Below are 27,031 nucleotides of genomic sequence, written 5' to 3'. Positions count from 1 at the left end.
CCTCCCTCCGACCCCCTATAAGTGGGGGAGGGTCCCAGGGAGGATACAAAAAAGACCACAAATCAGGGGTTTCAGGGGGTAACAAGGTGTGCCCACCCCCAAGCTTCAGACCACTAAAATCCAGAGCCAAAGGAATTTCCCCCAGGCTACCTATCACCTGAAGCCCTCTGCCGGAGATTTCACAATCCGGGAGGGACCCCGGGAGTGATTGACAAGCTGCCCCAGAGAGGGGGGTTGGGGCAGAAGGGATGTTACATGTCATGTGAGGTATGGGATGATTGACACAAAACACCTTATTATACAGACAACACAAAAGGGATACAGAATTGGGGATACAGTGAAACGAACCATAACATAAACTTCTTACAAAAATCTAATAAAACAGTTCTGCACCACCACAATGCTTAAATTAGGAAACTTCATGCTTAAATTAGGAAACAGACATGCACTTTCTCTTGATACAAAATTATTCTAGTTCTTGTCTATATCAACTTATATTGGTGTCTTAGAATAACAGTTACTTTAACTTGTCATAGTATGAAAAACGTGTGGATTCACAAGGTTTTCAACTGAGAGTTCCAAGAGCATCTTAAAAAAATGTTGCATGTAAACACTTACAGATGAAATGAAACAAAAACAAACAAACAAAACAAAACCCAAAATCATTTAGAAGAGCTCAGGGGGTTTTCAGTAGAGTAATGAGAAAAATGTAGCATCACAGAATGAAACACATTATGATAGTGCTTAGAATTCACTAACATGTGAAAGGATTCACTATATGGGATGATATGCATTGCAGAGTAAAAGGTACTTTCTAAAAATTTCTAAAAAAACTTCCTTGGATTTTTATTTTTTTTTTTTTTTTCCCCCTAGACATTGCCAGGGTGGTGGTCTTTCTGTGTGTATCCTTAGTCCATAATGACAAAGGTTTGATTCCATTTCAAACAATGGGTCGGTGTAGCAACATGGGCAAATTCAGTAGTATAATAATTGAAAGGTGAGAGTGTGTAGAAACAGTTTCTACTACCATTAACAGCTGTTCCTCAGGAATCTTCAGAGCAGAATTTTCACTTAAGGAGTAGAGAAAAGAAAGTAATCACAGACCAATGGGTTGCTTTCCAATGTTTAGGAGGTTTTATGTCTGTATGAAGATATATTGTCTTATATTAGCCTCTTCTAACTGATGCCACTGCTTGACATTAAAAAAATTACAGTGTGGGGAATGTCCACAGAGAGGCCATCACTGAAACCAATATCATGAGAGAAGAACTTTCCTGTTCCCTGTTGGCTACAAAAGCAGTGTTTTCTGTATTCTTCTGGTCCTTCTTTTATTTTACAATAGAAAACCCAGTAAAATAGCAGGGGGTCATTCACAGCTGAGTTAATTAACATGCTGCCAGTGCTGATGAACAAAGTCTGATAAAAACCATACACAATCCTGGAAGAAGCACTGCAGGAGTTCCTTTTAGCTCGTGGCAATTCAGTAATAAAGAAATGAAATTAAAAAAAAAGAAAAAAGGAATCTGAATGTAGGATTTAGCAGAAAAGCAAATATCTCAATTAATATTAATTATTAATTGAAAGAATAGTCAATAGATTGTTGGAGCATTTCTTAGTTGAGTTTTGTAACCTCTATATTTGCTGAGCCTTCTTTGGTATACTATAAATTGTAAATACAACTATCTGGAAATTGAAACACATATTGACACAACCCATCAAAATATGTTTATACTTGAAAAATGGGGTTTTGCCTTCCACAATGCAGACTTGATGTGTTTTAAATAAAATATCTGCCAATCTAAAAGATTGTGGTTTTGTTTGGTTTTTTTTTTTTTTTTTTAATTGGAAGTTGTGTGGTTTTCTCCCAACTCAGGTCTTGACTTAGCAACAAAATCATATCCTCCTTTTTCTTTTTCTTTTTCCTCATCCCCCAAAATGCAGGTTCTGGAGTCAAAGCATGGTCTTCTGGGAGCAACCAGACAACTTTATTGCTTGCTGTTTACACACTGCATGAGTCTGGAAATGCAGCTCTGCCATGGGAGTATCCTCCAGCTCACTAATCCTAGAAATGCTTACTCGGAGTGCTTCTCTGAAAAAGACAGCAATAAAAGATACATTTTTCTAGCTCAAGGACACTGTGAACAGAAGGGACCAGCACTCCTTTTTGAAGGGACCATCTGGCCCTCTGCTCTGCCTCTATAAGCTGCAGAATTTCTTCCAGAAACCAGATTAAAATATGTTTCTCAGATAACTATCTAATCAGTTTTTAAAGACTCCAAACAGTAGTAAGTCCATGGGCTGCTCTGGTAAGTCATTCGAATAGTTAATTAGCTTCACCAATGCGTTTTACTGCATCTTATTTCAAGGCTCAATAAGTCAAATTTTAGCTCCCATGCAGTGCATGTTCTTATGCCTTCTTCTGCAAGATTTGGACACCTTTTCCTATCAAATATAATTTCTGTGGTTAAGTGTATATGTAACATGATCAAGTAAATTCTTTTTCTCTTCAATAAACTAGTAGATTGGATTCCATAATCATCCCACTTCAGGAATTAGTTTGGGTACAACTGAGTCATTTTTTGAGTCCTCTGTACTGTCTTCATTAAGTTCATAACTTCCATGAATTGCAGACTTAAAACTGGATTAAGAAATATTCAAATTCATACAAATGCTGCATAGAGATGTTATCTGATTTCCTTCCTGCTATTCCTTTAGAAATTCAGTGACAACATTCACTGAACTTTATACTGAGCTTCCACACTGACTCTGTTCTCTTTGTTAACATTTTTTCTCAAGCTGCTGCTTTCCAGGAAATAATTTCTCATTCTGCTTCTGAAGCTTGCCGTACTTCCCACATGTAACAACTTACAGTCTCAATGCTGCACTGAAATCTATTTTGCTCAATTATGACCTTGCACCTGGGATCTGGAACACTTTGTATAAACACTTTCTTCTCATTGTTTAATGCTTCCATTGAGCTGTACAAAATACTAGCAAAAATCTTACATGGCATCCAGATACACATAATATCATTACTGATTAAAACACTGAGTAATATCAGATCCTGAGTAATTCACAGTGCTCCCAAATCTCTTGGACTTACATTGATTTTTTCACCCTTATCTGCATTTTCTGTCTCTGAGTACAAGCTAAAGCATATGACCAACGGATTATATACACTGCATGCCATCTCAGAATATGGTATTATATAGCATCATGTCAAAAACTTTGATTTATTTGAAGTAATTGCTTTTATCAAGTTGTTTTATCACCCGATCAAAGCATATCACAACATTTTTTGTTCTTATATTTTCTAAAAAAACATGGCAATTGTATTTTTATACTAATTTCTTTTCGCACAGTGAATGCACTCTGAAAATAAATATTTAATGAAGAAAGAGAAAGAGTGCAAGTTCCAATATAATGTTAAGGGTTCTAGCTTAAATAAGGTTGTTAGTATCCAGATGTTGCTATGAAGGATGTAATGAGAATGATTAAATTGCTCTCCTGTCTCCAGGATGAAACACATGGAGACCACTAAAGATATAAAATAAGGATCAGTGATGCAATTACCCCAACAAACAGCAGCATATTTGACGGAACACAGTATTCTCTTTCTGTAGTAATTGTACTGATATGAATATATATAAACTGTCATTCATGTAAATACAGTCTATAAGCTGAACTTTCTAAAAAATCTTTGTTTCAACCCCTAAATGATGCTGAGTATCTTTATTATCTTCTGCTGTGTAGTCTGCATTTTGTCTTTCATGTGACACTGGCTTATCAGACTTTTCATTTTTATCCCCAACCGCTGACCTGTTTTTTTCTGTGATGAAGTTAATTGCCTTCATAGTAGCTGGTGTTTTGGATTTATGCTGGAAAGAGTGTTGATAACAAAGGGAAGTTTTAGTTGCTGCAAAACAGGGCTTACACAGAGTCAAGGGCTTTTCTGCCTCTTACCTCCTCAGCGAAGCAGCTGGGGGTGTACAAGGAGTTGGGGGGGACTGCAGGAATGTCCCATACCATATACCATATGACATAATGCTCAGCATAAAAAGCAGAGGGGGAAAAAGGAGGAAGTTGGGACGTTTGAAGTGATGAACTTTATTTTCACTGTTAATGAAACCCTGTTTTCCTGCAGAAAGCTGAACATGTGCCTGCCTGTGGGATGTATTGAGTGAATTCCTTGTTTTGCTTTGCATGTGTGCAAACTTTTACTTTACCTATTAAATTGTCTTTATCTCAGCCCATGAGTCCTGTTAGTTTTATTCTTCTGCTTCTCCCCCCAATCCAGCTGTGGGGAAATGAATAAACAGATGTGTGGGCCTGAGCTGCCCACGAGGGTTAAATCATGATGTTCATGTAGCTCTGGCCTTCTGGCTAAAATAATTTTTTTAATAAAGTTTTTTTTTTATTTTCTTGACATCAATTTTGGCTCTTTTAAAGTTCCAGTTGCTATTGCTGTGTTCTTGAGAGGCCTGTATGGCTTCTCCTCTAGTGTCTGGAAGTACTGACAAGATGATGAATATGAGCAGCTGAATTTTTTTTTTTACTTATTTTGTTCTCAGGCCCTTTGTGATCCTTGCTTTGAAAACTGAACATAACTGAGTTGACTGAGTGTCTTTTGCTCTATGCTACCACTGGGTTGGATGTCTCTTTTTTGTGCAGTTGCCATTTTTATGCCACGTTTAGACAAGTCAAGTATGTTTATATCAATCCTTTTCTTGGTATACACATCAAAACAATTGCAGTGCAAATTCAATGAAGTAATTTTAGAATTATATATAGTATGTTTGTAAAGGCACTGTCCTCCAAAGAAGCTCTGCAAATTTAGGCACACTGATAAAATTCACTGATAAATGTGAGCACTATGGCAATTTCTTATTTTCTGCATGCCCATATTTTTTTCTAAGCTCAACAATTACCATGACAAAAGTTATTTCTTGTTATCCTTTCTGAGGAAGATGCATAAGTCTTCTCTTTCCCACTATTTTGTATAAGCCTTTATTCATTCCTAGCCAACAATTTGAAGGTGACAGGTGAAGATAGCACGTTAAAACAGCTAATTTCTAGGTCTCTAAGGCTTTTCGCACTGTGGTAGTGCACCAGCAGAAATGAACAGAAATTTAATCAGGCTTTTTATTGTTTAGAACACAAAAATATGAGCATGGTATGTACAGCTTTATATTCTGAGTCAACCTGCACCTTTGGGTGACCTGCCAGCACACCCTGTCTGATCCTGCATCAGTCACAGACTCAAAGGATCTCCCTTTTGTCTCCTGGCTCTGTTTTCTCAGAGAAATGAGTTGTGTTTGTGATCTTCCAAAGCACTGATAATGCTGTGCCTGCATCCATACACCAGACTGACACTAAAACCTGAAGTCTGTTAGTATGCTCTGCCACTGCTTTTTCTGCTGCATCTTTATTCCCTACTAGCATTTTTAAACTACACCTACCTGCTGGTGTGCCAGATGTGGGGAGGTATTTTTTTTATCTTTTCCCATATCATGGGCCAAGTTACAGTTTTGGCATCAAATACAATTTCTCTCTTATGTCAGTTAATTTCTCTTTACTTGACAATTTGTTAGTGAGTAGGTTTTTTTCCTTTACAGCGTGAAGAGAATTGTCACCAAGCACTGGAGAAGATTTTAATGTGTCTCAACTGCGATCAACCTTTTTATTTAAAGAGTTCAATGAATTAACAAGCAATGACTTCACTTCTCATTTGATTTCTTGTTATTATTTTTTTAATGAATGCTCCAGGGACAGTAAGCGAGAGTCATGATTTCAGCACACAAGATGAACTGGGAGGTCTCGTGGCTTTGGAAGTTAAGTTAGCAGACTGCTGGGTCTCAGATTTTAGGGAATCTGAAGAACAGTGACTAAGTGTCCTCTTGATGATTCTGTAATAAAAATATATAAAAATCTATTATTTTTGAAACAAGCAAATAAATTTTGGAAAAGTAGGAATGATCAGATGATTAAATAGTCACATTTTTTGTAAAGCGACCAAAAATATGGAATTATTTCAACCTTTAAAAGCTAAGAATAAGAATATTTAATCATTCTGTGGTGAACAGCATGATAAAGCCAAGACTTTGCTAAAATATTGTTTAAGAAACTTTGCTGTTTGATTTGTTAGAAAGCCTGTATCCAGGCAGTGTTACTGTTACCCTGTGAGTTTTATGACAGAATAAAAACCAATGTGATAATAAGTAAAAACCAAAAATAGTAATTTTAAATAGTAATTTTAAAACTCCATTATAATACTGAGCTGGATAAACAAGAAATCAAGGCTGGTTTAATTAAACTATTTGCCAAAGTTGCAATGTGTTTGTGAAACTAACGCAGCAATCCTAGTCTCCCCACTCTGTTTTCTATCCTTACATCTCCAGTTCCTGGAGCTATGAAGACTGAGCTTGTTTTTGTGTTTCCCCTCTTCTTCACCACCATATTCCTGTCTCTTTTCTCCCAGTCATCAGGTAGCCTTTGATTCAGTATGCACTGCTCTTCTCCAAAGACTTCTATTTTCCACACAGTCCCACCCTCTTCCTTTCCCTAATTGTAGAGTATTAAATGGACAGGAAGTACCATAGTCCAAGAAAGCAATTATCAGTCACATAAAATGTCTGGAGATTCAAATTTGGAAAAGATTCAGGAAGCAAACTCAAAGCAATAAAGCATGAAATATTGTAGTGCTGAATTACTAAAAAATGCACAATTAACTTAGACACTGTACAAAATCTCTTCGTATGGAGAATTAAAACAACACAATGAAATGCAAAAATCAGATAACCCATTTGGGAAAAAAAAAAAACAAAAAAACACCACATAATGGACAGTGTGACATGTCCAATGCTATTACAACTTATAAAATATAATATTTAGTATATAAATATTGTCATTCATTATGAGAGTATAATGAGAGAAAATCACCTTTTTTAGTTAAAAAGGTCAGTAATATAATACACTTATTGTGGAATAAGCTTCATTTAAATCTTTAAATTTTTACTTATTTTAGGAAATATCTTGCATGGACTTCAGGATACAGGATACAAGAATGGTCATTGTAGTATAATATATCTATGCTATAAGTATCTCTGAATCTTTGTGCTATTGCAATGTTGTGTTTGTATTCACAAAGTATAATAAGAATACAGAATAAATTTTCTGCTGTTTATTATGTCAATATAGGATTAAAGTAAAAAAAAAAATAGTCATCTATGGGACATATAACTGAGGGAGAAATCCCTTGATTTGACTTAATACTAAAAGAACTGAACAGGAGGTTATAAAGATGGTCAGAGAAATGGAGTTAGTAATAGGAAATATTGTGCTGCAAAATCATAATTTTAAACCAAGGCTTATGAAAAATGGATTTGGTCATCAAGCAGATTTGAATGTATTTCTATACTGTGAGCAATCTCTCATCAGCTTCAAGAAGGAACTGGGGAGTTGGGTGGGGAAAGAGCAGGCGGACATGAGGGATACTGGCAGTGGCCATGTCAGCTCTTATACATGCAACTTGTCATGTTTAAAGAAAAAGATTCATAATGGTGAAGAATTACATTTAGTGAAAATTGAGACAATGGCTAAAAATAGAGAGAAATATAGATGTTTTCTTGTTTGAAGAAGTCAGGAAATAATTATTAAAATGTTATAACATTTACTTCTGTCTAATACAAAGCCAGGCTGACAGTACATAGAGATACTAGCTTTTCTTCTGCAGGAATTCCTCAGTGAGAAGGATGTGTTTTAAGTCTACATTTCAGGTCATTATATCTGTTATTTTTCATATAGATGTGAGCTCTGGGATCTTATTACTGAAAAGTAAGATAGATAGATAAATACTGCTGAAAATAAAATACTGTGACAGATTATAGGGCCAGGGAAAGCAAAACAAAATCTAATAAGGAACTGTGAGAAGTCTACAAACAACCAAATAAAACAAACACTGTGATATGTCAAAAATTTCAGCAGGTAGAACATGTGATTAGAGTGAAAAGGGTAGACTAATTATGTCGTTTGAAGGAAAAAGAAGAAAAAACAAAAGGATAATAAGTAAACAATAAAAAAAATCTCAGCGTGAGATTTAACAAGAGAAATAATAATCCTGACGGAACAGGTGGAATAAAAATGTGAGAGTAGCTAAGGGCTTAAACATGCATGGGAGTAATAATTGCGGCACTTCATAAGGCAGACGTTGCACAGGGTGAATAACTTCATTTTTTCACCCATTTTCTATGAGCAGAGAATCCACATATTCAGATATTCAAGGAATCTTCAGAAGTTTCTGCAGGCTTCAACAAAGGTGAATCACCTGCTCAGGTATTGTTGCTTTGCTTGTGTAGCTAACAATTATTTGTTCTGGATAATAGATCCATTATTCTTGTATTCACTAATTTTAGACAAATGTAAGGGCTTCTCAGATACTTCCTGTTTTCCATGCTCTGCTCTCTGGAATTTCAGGTGTACATTAGACTTCTCTAGTAGAGTTAAGATGAATCCATCATACTACTTTGCCATTTCTCATTTTCTTCTGTAACATTCCAAGGAAGGCTTGTTGGCATTTTACTGATTCCTTTGCAATGTCAATTTGATGCTCAGTTTTCTGCATCTGTGCTGCTGCCTGTTTTTTCCATCTTATGACAGCTTGAACTATCCAAGTCATTTGTTTTAGTAATTTTTCATTGCATTAAAATGAATCATGAAGAATCTTAGCCTCTTAGCCTCTGAACCATTTTCCTGCCCTTTCTCTTTCCTTTCCTTTTTTTTTTTTGTTTGTTTTCTACCTTATTATAATTAATTTATTCCTGTAATCATTGCATTATAGTCTAGGAAAACAGTTTTCAGTCTTCCTCCTAAGGCTTATAGTCTTATGTAATATTTAGTCTTGCATGATTATGATTTTCCTTCTTTTTTTTTAACCTCCTAGAGATTGACACAGTGTTTTTTTGTTGTTGTTGTCTTCAAATATAGTGTTTATATATTGAAATGAAGTTATATTTATTGAGTCAATTTAATACACTTTTATTACATGAGTCTTTGTCTTCTTAACTTTGATTTCATCACCTTTTCTTACAATTTGGATTATAGCTTTATTTCTAAATCAATAAATTGGAAGTGTTATGTATCACTAAAAGTGAAGATAGAAGACTGAAGACAATTCTTCAATGAAGACAATTCATTGATAACTATATTTTCAATTAAGATAAACACTGACACACTGCTTGGAAAATTCTGAAAATTATATAGAACTTGAAGGAAGGTAACAACTTATTTATGTAGAATACTCAGGGTTTCAGTTATTTTGATTACATCTTGCCTTACACTACAGATTTTTTCTTTAAAGTTAATGGTACAAATTCTGAAGACGACTTATAATTTATCATATAATCATACATAAAATTCAGTTTTCATTAAAGATTCATTCATATTTACCAAATATTGTCTTTTAAATACACATTATAAATCTGCAAAATAAACAACTAACATTATATAAAATTTAATTGTTATTCTGATTATTTTTTTATCACTAAGTATATAGATTTTTGTATATATTGATACACTTTCAGGCCTTTAATATCCAACTGATCTGTCAGTAAAACAGCATACAACTCATTTTCCTTTTCTTTCATAAAAACAATGTAGCCACTTGTTGGGTTTTCTATTATTATTTTTTTTACTGGTTGCATAAAGAATTTGTGTCATACAGATGTTGGTTTTGTGGATGACTTTGCAGCTGTAGAGCATTGACAGACACCAGGAAGACTATCAGCTCAATGAAGAACTTTGCCTTTTCCTTCACCTGTTATCATAAGCTTGTATGTTATATTGCATAAATATCTCATAAAAATAAATGGGACCAAGAAAAATCTTTTTTTTTTTTTTTTTTTTTTTTTTTTTTTTTTTTTTTTTTTTTTTTTTAAGTAAGAGAAGACAATGCTGTCAATTTATACAATACGATCCTCATTAGCCCTGGAAGTCTGTATTTTTCTGGCCAAACTTACTACCCTTAAAGGTTTTCTTTCCTAATTAGCAAGATTAGGTCACAAGTTATGTGACTTCTGCTTATTGAACTTTGAAAACTCTCTGTAACTGCAGCAGCATTGGGAATAAAACCTGTCATTCAATTCTAGGGACCTGTAATCTTCTGGTCACAACCTGCCATCTGGTCCCGTGTCCAGTGCCAGCCCAACGAAGATTTCTCTCCAGTGGAGAGGGTGAGGAACACTCTGGTTAGCATTTCCTGCATTCAGGCAGAGGGATAGCACTAAGTCCTTATTATTGAAGTCCTCTTTTCATTAGTGCCACTCACTTGAACCAAAACCCACCAAAACCCACCAAAAACCAGAAGATGATAAAGACAAAAACTTTAACTGCTACCTAATCACTAGTATCCTAATTATTTCTTTTCCAGTCATACCCAGTCATTTTGTATTTCATTCTTTAGTTTGACTGCAATACTTTTTTTTTTTTTTTTTTTTTTTTGTTTGTTTGTTTGTTTTTGTTTTTGATTAAGCACAGTGCTGGGTCATGTAAGAAATTCTCTATTTGCCTTTGAGCTAGCTGAAATAAGCTGCTATGTGAGACTTGGCAACACTGGTCTGTGGCTTCTTAAATCACAGTAACAATGTTAACATGTAGGCATTCAGAGAATAAAAAATGAAACTCTAAGCAGAGCTGCTTAAGAAAGGCACAATTCTGCAGAAAGCTGCCTTTGACATTTTTTTAACAAAGTAAACCTAACTATGAAGTTTGTTGTACATTTTAGCATTTGTGAATAGTAAGAAATCATAGTAATTTAATATTTTTTTAAGAAAAAATATATGGAGAGTATTAAAGAAAGTGGAAACCAAAGGTGGATGGGAGAGAGGGGGCATTTAATGACATTGTACCATTTTCACACTTTTCTAAACTCAATTCCAGTACATGTTCAAGTGCTCTTTTTTTGCAAGCTCTTTGGGAAGAAGATATTTATCCTTAATCTTGAAGTTTGCTGTACCTGTGTCAGGCACAATTTGTTCTTCAAACCCACAGAGTTAGAAGTTAAGGTTGCTTTATGTTTATCCAAAGAACTGACTGGTTTTGTCAGGTTTATCTTTTCAGTAAACCTCTTTGCAGTTTGCCCAAATTAAAACAACTTATGACAATGGAAAATGCTTCCTAAAAATTCCCCCTATGGTTAGTAAAAAAATTCCTAAATTTATATTATCTGTAAAATGTATCACATCATTATTTGCCTCCTTTTCCAGATGATTTAGTGAGAAATCTACAATATCTGTTAAATGCCCTCTGTTCCAGAGTCTAAGGTATACTACCAGAAGCTTTCACCTGCTGTGAAAATTTGACATAAACTTCTATTTTTATTTCTGATATTTTTAGCCACTCAATGACCTACAAAATACCTTCCTTCAGTCATTCAGTTTTTTTAGGAACCTCTGGTGAAGGTCTGAGTGAACGTCTTGTTAAAACTTCCGAAAAATCCAAGCACATTCTTTTGGCTATCTACATGCTCATGATCTCTTTCAAAAGGTGCTAATATTGCTTCCATCCAGAAGAAAACCCATCCTATCATTTTCACATCAGAAGTGTTTGTTGTTGTCTATACTTTGATGGGAGTATTACTAATGGGAGTATTCAGTATATGAGCCAAAGAAATTAAGTCATCAGCCAGAATGGCACTTGAAAGTTCACTACCTGTTTATGATAACCTGTTCTAACAAATCTTGTTGTGCCTTGTTTATCTACTGTTTCATCTCTGCATTTTTTAAAAGGTCTTAATATTTAAAAGAATGACTGTGAGGCAGTGAGACCTCTGGGTAGAGAGATGTGGCATAAAACTACAAGAGTGTAAGAAGCCTGTAAGAAGGAGAAATTGACCTGGGAGCAGAGATTCAATGTGGAACAGGGGTGTAGCAGGAGACAGAGTGGAAGTGAATAGAGGCAACTTGTCAAATTGACTTCTCCCATCCACACTTGGCCCTTTATGGATAAACATCATCGTCCAATACAAGTGCCAGGTGAGTGCAATCACAAACAATGGGTGAGTTAATATGGTTTCTCCATTAGATGCTCAAAGCATGCTTTAAGAAGAACCTTGGACACAAACATGTAAAGCATGGAAGAAGGAAAGACATTATTTGATTAAGCTAAGAGGCAGCAAAGAATCAGACTTCAGGAATAGTAATACATTACTGGAGTATCTACAGTGGGAGAGAAAAGAGTTGGAATGAAAATTTTGAGAATGGTTGAAAAAACTGGGAAAGTAGATGAGTCCTGGAAAGCGACAGTCAAGATTCCAACTTGGATGGAGTTCTCCATCTTTCTTGGATGGAGAAAACTAGATGCTTGTATGCTTTATCAGAAAGGCACTACATGCCATGGAGGAGAGGACAAAGGAATGGCAAAGAAGAGGAGGAAACTTCAGAAAAATATGAAAGGAACATGTCTGAATGAACTGTTAGACCACCACAGAAAATTTAGAACAGGTTTCAGCACTCCTCATTTCCAAGTTAGGTCATTATCCAAGCACACTTTACCTAGTGTCCACAAAGCAAGTCGTTTCCAAATTTAGCAGATTCAAGAAAAAGTAGTTGGGATAGAAGTTGTCCTGAAGCTATATGTAAAATTTCCTGATGTGTCTTCTCTGATTTAGGTCTTAACTCAAACACTGTAACCTAGGAGGTTACAACCTTCAAAGGAAACCAAAGCCAAATGAAATAGTTTCCCTCCAGCTGCAAGTTTTCCACCCATTTCATGAGAGAAAAGGCTGTGACTTCATAAAATAAAATTAAACAAAATAGAATAAAATTAAATAAAAAATAATTTTAAAAAGGGAAAATTGTAATGTGCAGAAAGAGGCAGTTTCAGTAGATTATTAGTTTCTTAGTCTCATTTGTTAGCTACAGTGTTCCTCCTCTCATGATCTTCTCTTTTAATTGAGTAGCTTTTTGCTGGCTGTGGAACGGACAATGGGTTTTATTATTTCTTTATATTTTAAAAAGAAATATATATATATATATTTAAATCTGCACTTTCCAATCTGTGAATAAAATTTAGGATTTGTTTTCTAATTATATAACATTTTTCCCTCATCTCTCACTGGAATCTTTATGGCGACTCTTCAGGCTCCTTAAATGTAGAGGTAAACAATTAACTGGGCAATATTAAGAGAAATTAGTAAGACCACCATTCTTTCACACTTTATCCTTCAATACCATCCTTTATACCATTATATCCTTTATACCTCATTTCAATATGCTCATAGTTGTAAAACAGCCATGCTATTTCTTTATCAGGAATTTTTTTTTAGTTCTTTGTTTCCCCTAGAAATAAAGATCTATTCTATCTCAGTTTTGGAGTATTGGCAACAGCAAAAGAGAGTTAATCCATTAATGAAGCAGTGTACTTTATAATAGTCAGAGTGACCTTGGCTTCTGACTGCATTCTGAATTTGAAACTGTGAAGCCTAAATGTACTTCACATACAAAACACTTAATTGGTAAAGAACTAGACATAATTTTCTATTGACTGAGACATCACACAATATAAACCCAAACACTAAACAACAAAGTAAATGATGCAGAGCCTTTGCTTGGGATGATGAAGTAAAAGATATCAAGGACATATAATATGGGGGGGGGGGGGGGAGGGGGGGGAGGGGGAAGTATTTTACTATAGAATATAACTATGTAATCCCACTGAAATAACATCAGAATTAACACCACATTGATAATATGTAATTTTTGTTTTCTTCAAAAAAGAGAAAGAAGGGAAGGGAAGAAAGAGAAGGAAGAAAATAATAAAGGAGGAAGGGAGGGAGGGAGGGAGGGAGGAAAGGAAAGAAGCTTGTTTCCAGAATTACCCAGAATTGAATAGTTTCCCAAGATTTTATATCTTTTGCTGTTACTCTTTTAAGAGAATTTATTTTGGAAATCTCTAGCTTTGTGCAAGGAGAACCTGCCAGGAGGACATTTCCCATTTAAATGCATGTAGCAGCTACATATTGCCCAACACAAAGACATGGCAGCGGGGATTTAAGGAGCTCCATGCAGTCACCATCCCAAAGACTTTGAAACAGACAGATAGCTGGCCTTTCTTTTGGAAAGAACAGTTCGCTTCCATAGGTTTCAATACTTATTTCTCAGCCATCTTCTCATCCCCCATCAACACTGAAACATCAGCTCAAGCTGATGGTCTTACAAATCCTCACTAGATTTTTTTTTTTTTTTTTTTTGATTTCTTACATTTCCATGTTGATGTTTCCCATCTGGAATCCAGAGCTGTTAACAATACTTGTCTCAGCATGTCTTTGTGTCTCTGTAATTTTACATTGTATTTCTTTCTACAGATTTTATTTTGTCAGCAACTGAAGAAGTGGTGTTATATCAGAGCTGTCTCTTAGATCCTAGAAACATACGGATCCAAATCCTGAGTTGACTGAGGGGAAGCTTATGAGCGGGTTTTGAGGGAAGGAGGATACAAAATTCAGGAAGTATTCTTAACTGTTTCAAATAGGCACTGGACCATTATCTTGACTAAAACTACATGAATTTAAATCACCTAAGTCCATTGATCAGAGTTAGAAAACATAATTCAGCAATGTTTAACAGTTCATCTCCAATAATTTGACATCAATGTGACAATATCTCCACAAGAAGTTAGTTCAGATAATAAGAAATCTTTCTTCTGTGTTTTTGCAGGAAATTTAAAGAAAAACAAAATCAATAAGAAAATTAAACCAAACCAAATGCTATTTTATAATGAAGAGCAATTTATGAATCCTGGAAATACTGAGCTTTATAACTGGTCTGCTTTTCAGCGGTCATAAAACTAAGGAACAGTATGCCTTCTCTGTTCAATCCTCTGCAGAACCTCAGCTTGGTCTGCTCTGCCTGTTAGAGCAGAATACTTTTACTGAGTCTGTTGTAGCTCAGTGACATGAACAAGATAAACTACTCAGGTGTTTAGAAAATGCAGCTTCTTTATATTCTGAATTGTTTTTGAATTTCACAAGTCCAGAGATAGAAATTAAAGACAGTTTTGAGTGTGATTTTTATGGTGTTCATAGATTTCAATGTAACTCTCTGCAGCTGCAATATAAGTGCAGCGATTTTCCAGAGTAGGATATAAATGGTTCTTAAATCATAATGCACTCAAACTCAAAAAAATATTGAGAGCTAATAGTGTCTCTATCTTGTTGCAAATTCTGCCTATGGTAGATGTGACATAATATAGAACATTCAGTAATTGTCTTCTACAGATGGGAAATCCTATGAAAAATAGTTTTATTTGTATACATCAGTAATACATCTGTTTCCAGACACATTTGTTTCAGACTTTAATGTTCACACCATTAATTTCAATCCTTGTGAAATGCCTAAATGAAAATAAAAACAAAAACACTTGCCAAAATTGTAACTATAAAAATTATCATATGCAATCATATATTGAAGTTTGGTGGCTTTTGTATTTTGTCTCTAACTTTTCAGCAAAGCAGATGGAATTAGGATATCTGTCTTCTAGAAGAAACCTTGGCATAAAGAAGTGTGTGACACCCAGCGGCTTTCTGGAGGGAAATTCTCAGATATTAGACAAAAAAAGGAGAGAAAACATTTTTCTTTTTTTCTTCTGTAAAATGAAATAGTCATGTTTTGCAATCCTAGAATACTAGCTGCTATCCTCTGAAGTAAAAACATGTACTACTCTGCATGATTGTTTTCACAACTGCAGAAACACTGATATAAATTTTCTCTTAAACTTCTCTCATTCTTTGAGAAAATATTTTTATGATGTTTTTTCAAACCTTCTCACCAGTCAATCTTGATTTTCTTTTTTTTTTTTCAAAAATTGCTGGAATGAGAAATTTTGTGGAAAAAATAAAAGTGACAGAGACATAAGTTCTGTTTTCTCCTCATGTGCAGATGAATATTGCAGAAATGACAATTAATTAAGATGTTTAAGATAGTTATTCTGGAATGAGTCATGAAATCTTTTATGTAAGACCTAATCAGGGGAAAAAAAAAAAAATATATATATATATATATATATATATATATATATATATATATATATATATATATATATATATATATATATATATAAAGGACAATATTTTTATCAACATTGATTTTGTTCTTTTGAGTCAGACATTGAAATTTTTACCTTGTGCTTTTGGAAATCAGAATAAAGGGAAAAAAACCAATAAAATCTGCCTTGCAAATTTAGAAATATTTCTGGAATTTCTAAACAGCTGCAAAAGTGCTAGATGCTTTTGTACCCATACAAATTAATGAATTAATAACAAGTACTATACTCAGCATGTTAGTCATGCCTAGATGCAAAGTCATAATCTGGAAAAAATCTGTCATAGTGCTGAACAATGGACCATATGCCATCATTAATATCTTCCAGATTGCTATGAGTAGAGGAAAAAACCCTCATTTGTTTTCAAAGGACTGAGTCAGCAGGATAGCTTTGAGACAGAAGTTTCTAGACCTTTCTCTTCATTCACCAATAATTATAAACTGTTTTAAATACACCCATCTCAAAACAATACTGAACCAGATTTTGAGTATAGACCAAAAATACTTGAAAATAAGTAACTGTAAATTTGCTTTTTGCTTACTATATCACTGAAGGCAAATTCTTGCTTGTGGTCTTTTTTTTGCAATTGACCCAGATTACCAGGTATCAGACATATCTTCTTAGTTACCTCTGGTCCTCAGGAAGTGGAGTCTGCTCCCTTGGTGGTCGGCTCTTGCTCTCTCATTCTCAGGTCATCTCCAGGTCTCCCTCCATGAAGTTCAGGTTCCTGCCTGTGTTCTTTGCAATTCTTTTCATCTTTGTCTCTAGAAAATTCCTTTTCCACTGTCTTCTGATGTTCACAATGTGAACTGTAGTATACTTCTCCCCTTTTAGAATTTCAAATGATCTAGTTATTTCTTAAAGAAAAATAATTATTAACTATCCTGAATAAATAATGCAAATATTCTGATTAACTAACTAACTAACTAACTAACTAACTTAAAAAAAAAAAAAAAAAAAAAAAAAAAAAAAAAAAATCCAGGCTTGGCTTGGCAATGGTTTTTTTTTTTTTCCATCTGTGCTTATGTGCAGACTGCAAGCAGTTGTTCTCCATGTACCATGCCACATTATTTTCTTTTTCTGTAATCTCTGGACAGAATGGCTAGAGATATGACAAGGTAACTGCAGGAATTCCTTCTTATACCAACACGTGCAAGTATCTTTTGTTGTCAAGACACATGCAGACCTCCACTACAGGGAGCTCAACAGATTTTTTTTTTTTTTTCCCCAAATATAAAATTAAATATTTGTTTGCAATTATTTTCTTAATGGATTTCTGTAAGATGTTTTCTTTCTTAGACTTTCACTCCTAATGTTGAATAGAGAGACATAAGATAACTGTTTGTAGTCTCATGTGTCTGACATTCACTGTAGACTATTCTTGAGTAGTCAAGAGTTTTTCTCCTGGTTTCTGACAGACTCTAAGCAGAACAGTCTGGTTTGGTAACCCTATGATCAGTGATGCAGGTACAAGGATGAAACTCTGGTTTTCTCTGTGGATAAAGTAGATGAGTTTGATTAAATGGCTAATAGTCTAACAGATTTGTTCTGGGAAATTTTCAGCAGGCAAAGAAATCTCCTTTTACTAGTGGTAGCTGAATGCAATACATTTAATCACTAATTATAGAGCACTCACATTCCTCGTGTTGTGGTCAGTGTCTGTATTTGGTAGAGGTAAAAGGAGGACACCCAAGGAAAACAACATTTTAAACTGCCTTGCCAAGATTGACTCAAATATATCTATCAGTGTGCATGGCATTTGCAGCAGTTCAAATTTGTTATTTGGAGCTGTTCATTGGATTTCATTGTTTTGACTGTCTAGGTTCCAAGAGGCCAAACAATGTACATAATAAAAATGGCAATCTAAGGAGTTATGCCAGGTTACAAAGAATAAATCCAACCAGCAATGCTAATTCTTTAATTTTTATTTTTAAGTAAATCTGTATCTGACAGAGGAACATTCTTGATCTTCACCATTTCAAAGAAGATACTTCAGGGTATTACTTAAAGGCAAGAAACTGAACAATATAGGGAGTGAACAAAGCAAAGTGAAAATAAGGTTCATTGCATTTTAGGCCACATCAGCTGTGGTTTTTATCACTGTGAGAAAAAGATTAGTATGCCTGCATTTTTTCATCAGAAATGCAGGCAGTTAGCTTGAACCTTTTGTTCAGTTTCAAAGAGATTTCATGAGTATTTTCCCTTTCTTCTCTCTTTCTTTTTATTTTTCTTTCACCGTGTAGATTTGAGGTGCATATTATCCATTTCTAATCTGCTGTGGAATATTTACTTCATAGAAACTCATCAGTTTTTGATGCAGTTGTGGTTGTCCAAAGATTTGTTCTTCTCCACACACACTCCATTTCCTGTAGAGAATAAAGTGAGGACATTTGGCAACATGGGGCTTGATATGATTTACTTCTGCAATTCTGTCTTCTTTCTCAAACTACAGGTTTTATTATGTGTTTAACTCATATTTTTTTTTCTTATTTCCTTTAAAAAATATAAATATATGTGTGTCTTACCAGCCTCACTTTGCACCTCAAATATAAAGAAATACTTCTGTTTTAAAAATATTGATAAGGCCTGAAAAAATATTTAATCTTATCTTATTGATATAATCAGGGAGGTGAAAAGGACAAAGTGCTGTTAGCAGCAAAAAATTAGCAAGTTTATATTTATCTTCCATGTTACTGTTGTTCGCGAGATTGCCATTGGTGATTGTTGCTACTTTGGGGCATTTCAGACTGTAGGAGTAAATGATCTAAAAATAAATTGTCTAAAGCCAAATTGAAATCTCCAAGGAGCTTCTGCTGGGCAAAAGTCTTGCTTTCGGGCTCATTTACCCTTTCCACCCTTCTCCATTGCTACTTTTTTTAATGCTTCTCTTGTTTCTGTCACCAGACTCCTTTCCCTTTATTAGACTTCTCTGAGAAGAATATGTTCATTCTTTTGAATCCTATTTCACAGAATCACGGAATCATTATGTTACAAATGACCTCCAGAGATTTTTTATACCAGGTCACCTGCAGCAGGTCAGCCAGGATCCAGGTTTTAAATATTTCATTATTAAAGACTTCACAGTCTCCCTGGGCAACCTGTGTCACTGTTCAGCCGCTCTCATATGAAAAAAAAAAAAAACAAAAACAAGTGTTCAGATGTGATTTCTCTTTTTTTTTAATGTGCTCCCACTGCCCATTCTCCTGTGAGTGGATGCTGCCGAGTCTGTCTTTTACACTGCCCCCATCAGATTCTTCAACACATGGATGAGACCCCCCCAAGCCATCCCTTCTCCACACAGAACATTCCCAGCTCTCTTATGTCTGTTATCTGCCATCACATGAAAGTGTTCCAGGCCCTTAGTAATCACATGTTAGGGTGCTCCAATAGGTCCATGTCTCTCTTATACTGGGCAGTCTACGACTGGTCACAGCAGAGAGGGAGAGTCCCTTCACTTGAACTGATGACAGCTCTGCCTAAGCAGCCCAGAGAGCTGTTGGCATTCTTTGCCACAAAACACATTGCTGGCAGTTGCTCTGCTAGTTGTCCACCCCATCCATCTCTGTCAGACTCTTTTCCAGCTGGTAAAGCCCAGCCTGCTCAGTTGCTTGGAGATCTCACTAAAAAGGTCCTTTAAACTTCCTTTTCAAAGCAGTCTATGATTTTTCACTCACAGGCTGGAACTGGCATTTCCCTTCACTAACCTTCAGGAGATAACGCTCTGCTCACTTTTCCAGTTCCCCTCACCTAGTCTATAAATAAGGGCTCTTGGTTTTGCTCCACCCACAAACTTGCCTCGGGTGTGCTCCACCCCATTTTACAGGTCATCAAGGAAGATGTTAAACAGTATCAGCTGCTGCATTAACCTCAGGGGTACGCAACTAGTGACCAGTCTTCATCTGGACTTTGTGCCACTGGTACAGGATTTTGTGTTGTGATGCAGATTTTGGTTGTCTTTGTCAGTTTTCTGGTGTGCTTTATAGCTTTCCAACAACTATTTCCTTATTGACAGTATGTATTCCAGTCTGTAAAGTCTATTTGACTGGCTAGCATTTGACCTTTCTCCTAGAATGCGTGGTAACTTCTACTACAATGGTTTCAGTGAAAGAATAGCAAGGTACTATTTTCCCAGATATTTGCCAAATACCATGCAAATTCCCCTTAAAATGAGTTATTGCTTTAAGGGTGCCAAGAAAGATATGGACAAGTTAGAAAAAATTCAGAGCTTTGCAGGAATGTTAAGAGATTTAGAAGATATAGTAAGGTTGAAAAATAAAGGGCATTTAATCTAGGCAGAAGACACTGAAGAAAGATACAGTTGTAGTCTTCAAATCCACAGAAAACATGGAAGGATATATTTTTAATTCTATTCTTTTTGGTGTGAGTACAATGTGAAATCATATATAAAAAAAAAAAAAAAAAAAAAAAAAAAAAAAAGGACTCCAGGGGGAAAAAATTTAATAGTTATAACAGGGGAAAAACTGGAAAAAATATTGTAGCCTTTATAGTTTATGGCTTCAGAACAGGTTAGGAAAATATTTTAGGAGAATGGCCTAGATATTAGGGGCAGAGATACTCTCCTGAAGACTGATTTGACTTTAATTCCTGTGCTTACGACTGTTTCCATTACATTTGTTGCTCACAGTTTATCACCACTTTTAATTTTTGAGAATCTGAGTGTCAAGGGTAGTCTTAGAAACTATAAAATGACTGAAAAGTTAGAGCAAAATCCAGCTCAGACATTTTTAGAATAAATTAGAAGTTATGACAGGCTTCTCTTAATATCTCCAGTGTCAACATTTTTAGCCATTAGTAGCTCAAAACTTGTAATAAACAGATAGAAATTAATGTCCATCTTCCAGTCAGAACAGGACAAAATTACTAAAGAGTATAGTTCATGTTATAAATGAGAAGACCAAATCCAGTAAATCAAAATTTGGAATTTTATTAAGAGACAAAATAACAGTCTCGGACAGCCACAATTAAAAGGACAGCATTGAGCCCGGGGTCGGTGCCGGGTGAACAACGATAACACACTCTGCCAGTCTGTTATCCCCAAGTTCACATCTGGGGTTTGCAGCAGCCTCTTTTTATACACTGGATCGCGGAGAGAGGCCTGAGATGACGAAAGTCCTCCATCCGAGGCAGCTTCATTAAGTATGCAAGTTTCAGTTCTAAGAGACTGAATGGATCAGCGGAGGAGGACAATGCTGTTGATGGTCGGTTCCAGGTGTGGTGTAGACATGTTAATTTTGGCCGGAGACCATCTAGATAGGGATCTGAAACCATCATCGGGTTCTCCGGGCTATCATCTCTGTTTTCCGTTGCCTTTTGTTTCTTTTCAGCGATTCCTGGCAGTGACAGTCTTCTGTCCTCCTTTCTGGTAATTCCAATCAAGCTCTTTCCGTGTCCCTCCCAAACCTTTTCAGGCTAGGGACATTTTTGTATTCTATTAAATCCCCTTCTTCCCAAGTGATATATGTCCTAAAGTTAATTTGTGTTGATAGATAAAAATGTAATATCATCTCAATAAATGTAAGTTTTGTTTTAATCCAACAAACTATGAGTCAACTCAGAGGAAAGCAGCTCAGAAAAGGTGCAGGAATTTCTCTTGCTTGAAAGGACAAGGGAGGGGGAAGCACGAGACATAACATGCATTAGCTACCAGGAGAGAGACACAAACATGCTTTGGCTACAAATCGTTAAAAAGGAATGTAACATCTGCTCTGAAGTTACTTCATGTTAATAGAATATAAATTGTAATACTGAATGTATGATTATAAGTCCTGTATAAAGTAGCATGTTAGAAGTTAGGTTTTGCTTTAGCATTTTGTGGGTTAACTTGGGAAAAAGGGGATTCAACAGAATACAAAAATATCCCTAGCCTGAAAAGGTTTGGGAGGGACACGGAAAGAGCTTGATTGGAATTACCAGAAAGGAGGACAGAAGACTGTCACTGCCAGGAATCGCTGAAAAGAAACAAAGGGCAACGGAACACAGAGATGATAGCCCGGAGAACCCGATGATGGTTTCAGATCTGTATCTCGATAGTCTCCGGCCAAAATTAGCATGTCTACACCACACCTGGAACCGACCATCGACAGTATTGTCCTCCTCCGCTGATCTATTCAGTCTCTTAGAACTGAAACTTGCATACTTAATAAAGCTGCCTCGGATGGAGGACTTACATCATCTCAGGCCTCTCTCCGTGATCCAGTGTATAAAAAGAGGCTGCTGCAAACCCCAGATGTGAACTTGGGGGATAACAGACTGGCAGAGTGTGTTATTGTTGTTCACCCGGCACCGACCCCGGGCTCGATGCTGTCCTTTTAATTGTGGCTGTCCGAGACTGTTATTTTGTCTCTTAATAAAATTCCAAATTTTGATTTATCGAATTTGGTCTTCTCATTTATAACATCTATCAACACGAATTAACTTTAGGACATATATCACAGTTCACAAATTTACCTGAGATTCTACTTTTTTACTGCTAAGTATAATTCTGCCTGAGATAATCACCTCTTAACATTCTGAATGAAATGGGCTGTTCAGAAAGCTCAGGTTTCAGTATGCAGTAAAAAAAAAAAGCAGAAATCAGATACATGTTGAAATAGCAGAGTAGGGACAGAATGTAGATAGTAGCAGTTAAGAACTCCAATTAAAGATTTTAAAAGATTTTTAAAAGATTTTTTAAAGCTTTTAAGGTGCAAGATATATTCTATTCTATTAAATAAGATTTGAAGTGTATTCAAATAATCTAAGGTTTTAGAGAAATCAATATAAAAAAAAAATCCTTGACAAATAGATACATAAGGAAAAATGAGCATAATTCAAGCAATGCTAGAACTGTGAGATATTTACTAATAACAAACAAATCTGTAAATTAAATAAATGAGCATTTTGTTTCTTTTTCATGCTGCAACTTTATTCCTGGAATGGTTTTTCAGGAGCATCATGCTTTTGACATGGCAGTTCAGGGAATATATTTCTATTGTGGATGAACTTTGTTTCAGATGCCTACCTTTTCACAGAAAAAACCAACCAACCAAACAAAAAACCCAACAAGACAAAAAGGTTAAAAGTTTATTTCAAATAAAGATTACAAAAAAAAAGAAGAAGAAAAAAAAAACACTTACATGATAGAAAGTAAACAGAAGAGACAAACAAAACCGTTTTTAAAATATCAATCCACTTGTAACCATCTTTCCCCTTTGTCACTGTGGATGTGTTTTTACTTGCTCCTCTTGTTCTGTCCCTGACACCTTTTTTCCACAGTATTTGTCTACGCCTTCTTGAATGTGCTTGTCTTTGCTGTATTTCTTTGTGCCCTGAGACACTTGGCATGTTCTTCTCTTACTCTTCTCTCCACACCTTCCCACCTCACAAGTCAGTGTCATAAAGTACCCATCTGTATTAATTAGTGTACACTAATTTAAAGAAGACAGGCAACTTACTGGAAATCAGTAAATTTACTTCTTGGCTGATGAGCTGCCATGTTTCTCCTTTTGTCTGCTCCTATCTTTTACAAATATCAGGTAATTCACTCAGCTATGCCTATAGTAGAAACTGTTGATCTGTGGTGGGTGACCTTGCATCTCCTGTGGGTTAAAAATGGATGCAGTGAGTTACTGTGCTTTCACTGATGGCTCTTAAAATTCTGTTAACACTTAATGGGAAAGTGAGTTTGACTTCCACTCCGAAGATTATCACTGGGACTTAAATGCATTAATATGTTGTCCCCATTTTGGTGGCATTCAAATTAAAAGAATAAATTGAGCTCACCAATTGTGACCAAATCTCTAATGCTGAGTTCAGAGTTATATGGCAATCCACAATGACATCCAAAATACTGCTCATTTTTGGGGTTGCACTCTTGACATTTCACATTAATCAAACATTTTCTTCTTCCATGTCTTTCCCTAAAGTTTTTAATCTTTGCAGTCTGGTATAAGCTTGCAACCATGGTGTGATAAATCCTAGCATTTTTAATTCTGTTCTACGGTCATTTACATCTTCTAGTTACATTTATTATTATGAAAGCTTTACCAGTTTCTAAAACTGTAGAAGAACCTCCTTTGGTTGCAAGATTTTCAGCCATAAATATCTGTAGGAACATATGCAGAAAAAATACAGAGTAAGATGGAATTCAGAAACAGGTTTTTTGTACATAGTTTGTCGGTATTATCGGTATTAGCTCAGAAATTCAAAAATTCGCAGAGAAGCCCACAGAATTTTTAACCCACTTTTTATGAGAAAGACTCAATTTCTAAAGAGAGGAAAATGAAAATTAGATCTCTACTTGATGTTGACCACTTTGTAAGCTTGTTTGTAATCTAAGTTGCTTCAAGAGCGCATGTAACCTGTAAGATAAAACCCAAGATCTTTAAAAAAAAACATTTCAAGATTTTTACTCTAGCTCAAGCTGTTGCTGTAATAAGGAGCTATGTGGAAGTCAGTAAGTGTGATGGCATATTTCTTTTTTTAGTTTAACTCTATGAATGCATGAAATGCAATTTACTAGCTTCTAATACTCCACATCTGTTATTCTTCCCCACAGCCTCATTATCTTTACTTTGCAATTTTACTCAGGGGATGACATGATAAATTTGGAAAGCTAATTCAATGAGTATTCTTAGGTTATTAACTCTGTGACCTACTCAGGATTAGTTAACCTTTTGGTTTAACACCTTTCATTAAATGGTGCAGCGCTAACTTTAACATCTTTGATTTAAATATGCAGTGTATGCAGCGGATGTGATTTTGCACTTGTCACAAGGCATAAAACATAACACTCATTCGTAAAGGAGATAAAGTCTTTCCTTCAGGCAGGCTTCCTTAATGTGGATTCTATTCATATAAGGCCAAATTCTTCCAAGGTATTTACATAAACTTTCCAGGGTGCTGGTGCCACTTCTCCAGCTGAAAATTATGTTGAAGCCTTCAGAGCTGACAGGTTGAATTTTATTTGACACAGATGTATATCTCCTGGACATGCATCTTGTATTTGGCTTGTGTTATATTGATCTGAGTCTACAGGAGAAAACCTCCTCTTGGCCATCAGTCTTTTGTGTTCATGATGGTGCTATTCATTAACACCAGCAGCTGACAACATAAGTAGCGCTTTAGGAATTCCTTTTCTTTCACATAATGCCTTTGTGAAGATTTTTGCCTACAGGAGTTTGCCTTCTTTCCATCCTGTTTTTTCCCATAGTTTAAGCTGTCTTTCTTGTCTAACTCCAAGTTGCTGTTCATTGTTGTTTTCTTGCACTCTAGGTATCAGGCTGAGGTAGTGCCAAAAGCTCTGGAGAAAGAGGCCTCTTGCTCCTGTTGAGGGCGATTTTGATGGTTGTAAAAGACCGTGGAGTTTGACAAAGGAAAGAGAAATCTCAAGAGAGTCAGCATGTGCAGCCCTAGAATAGAAAGAGACCGGTCACACTAAGAATGGATTATCGTGCAGTTTGCTGACAGAACTGTGAGGATGCAATCATGTAGAGCAAAAGCTTTCAGAGACCTCACTTTCCACAAAATTTTGCAGATTTTCATTGACGTTCAAGAAGAGACACTCTCTCAAATTCTGCTTCTTGAATTTGATGCAGAATTATTATTTTGAAAATGAGAAGTATTTTGCAACATGAGCTTTTAGGTTGGGTTTGTGTTTTTTGCGGGTTTTTTTGTTTGTGTCTTTTGTTTGTTTCTTTTTCATTTTTCTCTATTTCTGTCTGTCCTAAAGTAAACTTGTAAAATTCATCAGGGAATTCATATCCTGGGTTTTTTTGTTGTTATTTTTGTTTGTTTGTTTGTTTGTTTGTTTGTTTTTTCTGTTAACTGTAAAGCAAATTCAGGGTGACCAAGTGCAGACTTGTTCATTTGTTCATAATAATCCATCCTCAATGTTTAGGAGTCTCAGTTACTATTATCTTAAAATTTTGAAGGAGATATTATTAATCAAATGGCATTAAAGATTTCTTCACAATCTGTAATAATATTGCTTAGACAATGATCCAGTCTAGAGGTGGATGAACACCTACATCATTTGCACAATACAAGGGACAAAACTAAACTGTAATTTCCACATGAAAGTTAAGGTTCATGAATTAGCTCTATTTATTCAAGTACACACTTTTCTTTCATAATCATTGTGTGTCACCATATAAATATGTCACAAAAACATAATAAAAGAACAGCTGGTGTGGTAAAGAACTTCAAGAGATCTGCATCAGCTAGAGCATGTTTAAATACAACCATTGCCTATTAGGTTCTGTACATCTCCAAGGAGAGAGACTCCACTTCTGTGCAGCCTGTTTCAGTCTTTGGCCAGCCTCACAATAAAAGTGTTTCTCTTCCATCTAAGTGAAATTTCCTGTAATTCCTGGACCTATATTATGCCTTTCTGTATAGAGTGCTCTTCTTTTATTTCTTTTCCAGTATTGAAATTACCTTGATTAATGCAAATGTATGGGTGGTGTTGTTTTGTTTTTGTTTGTTTTTGTTTGTTTTTTTTTTTTTTTTTTTTTTTTTTTTTTTTTTTTTTTTTTTTTTTTTTAAACCAGGTTGCTCAGAACTGGACACAAAACTCCATTTGTGACCTCACCAGGGCTGAGAGGATAGATCACCTCTATCAAACTTTAGGTAATCGTTAGTGCAACCCATTAGAGGTTTTTTTGTGGCAAAGACATGTTGTTGGGTCATGTTCAACTTTGTGTCCACCCCAACCCCATGTTTGTTCTTCTCCAATTGAAGGACTTTGTGTTTCTTATTGTTGAACTTCATGAGGCTCCTGCTAGCCCATTTCTCCAGCCGTCTGATCTCTCTCTGAATGGTATCATCATCATCATCATCAGTGTATAGGCACTCCTCATGGTTTTGTGTCTTCTGCAAGTAGGTGTGTGCATAGATAAATGTATTTATAGTTAATTTAATTGTATATTTTTATCTCTGA

The sequence above is a fragment of the Hirundo rustica genome, chromosome 2, assembly GCF_015227805.2.
Source record: "Hirundo rustica isolate bHirRus1 chromosome 2, bHirRus1.pri.v3, whole genome shotgun sequence".
Taxonomy (NCBI): Eukaryota; Metazoa; Chordata; class Aves; order Passeriformes; family Hirundinidae; genus Hirundo; species Hirundo rustica.
This window is presented reverse-complemented; position numbering follows the sequence as displayed.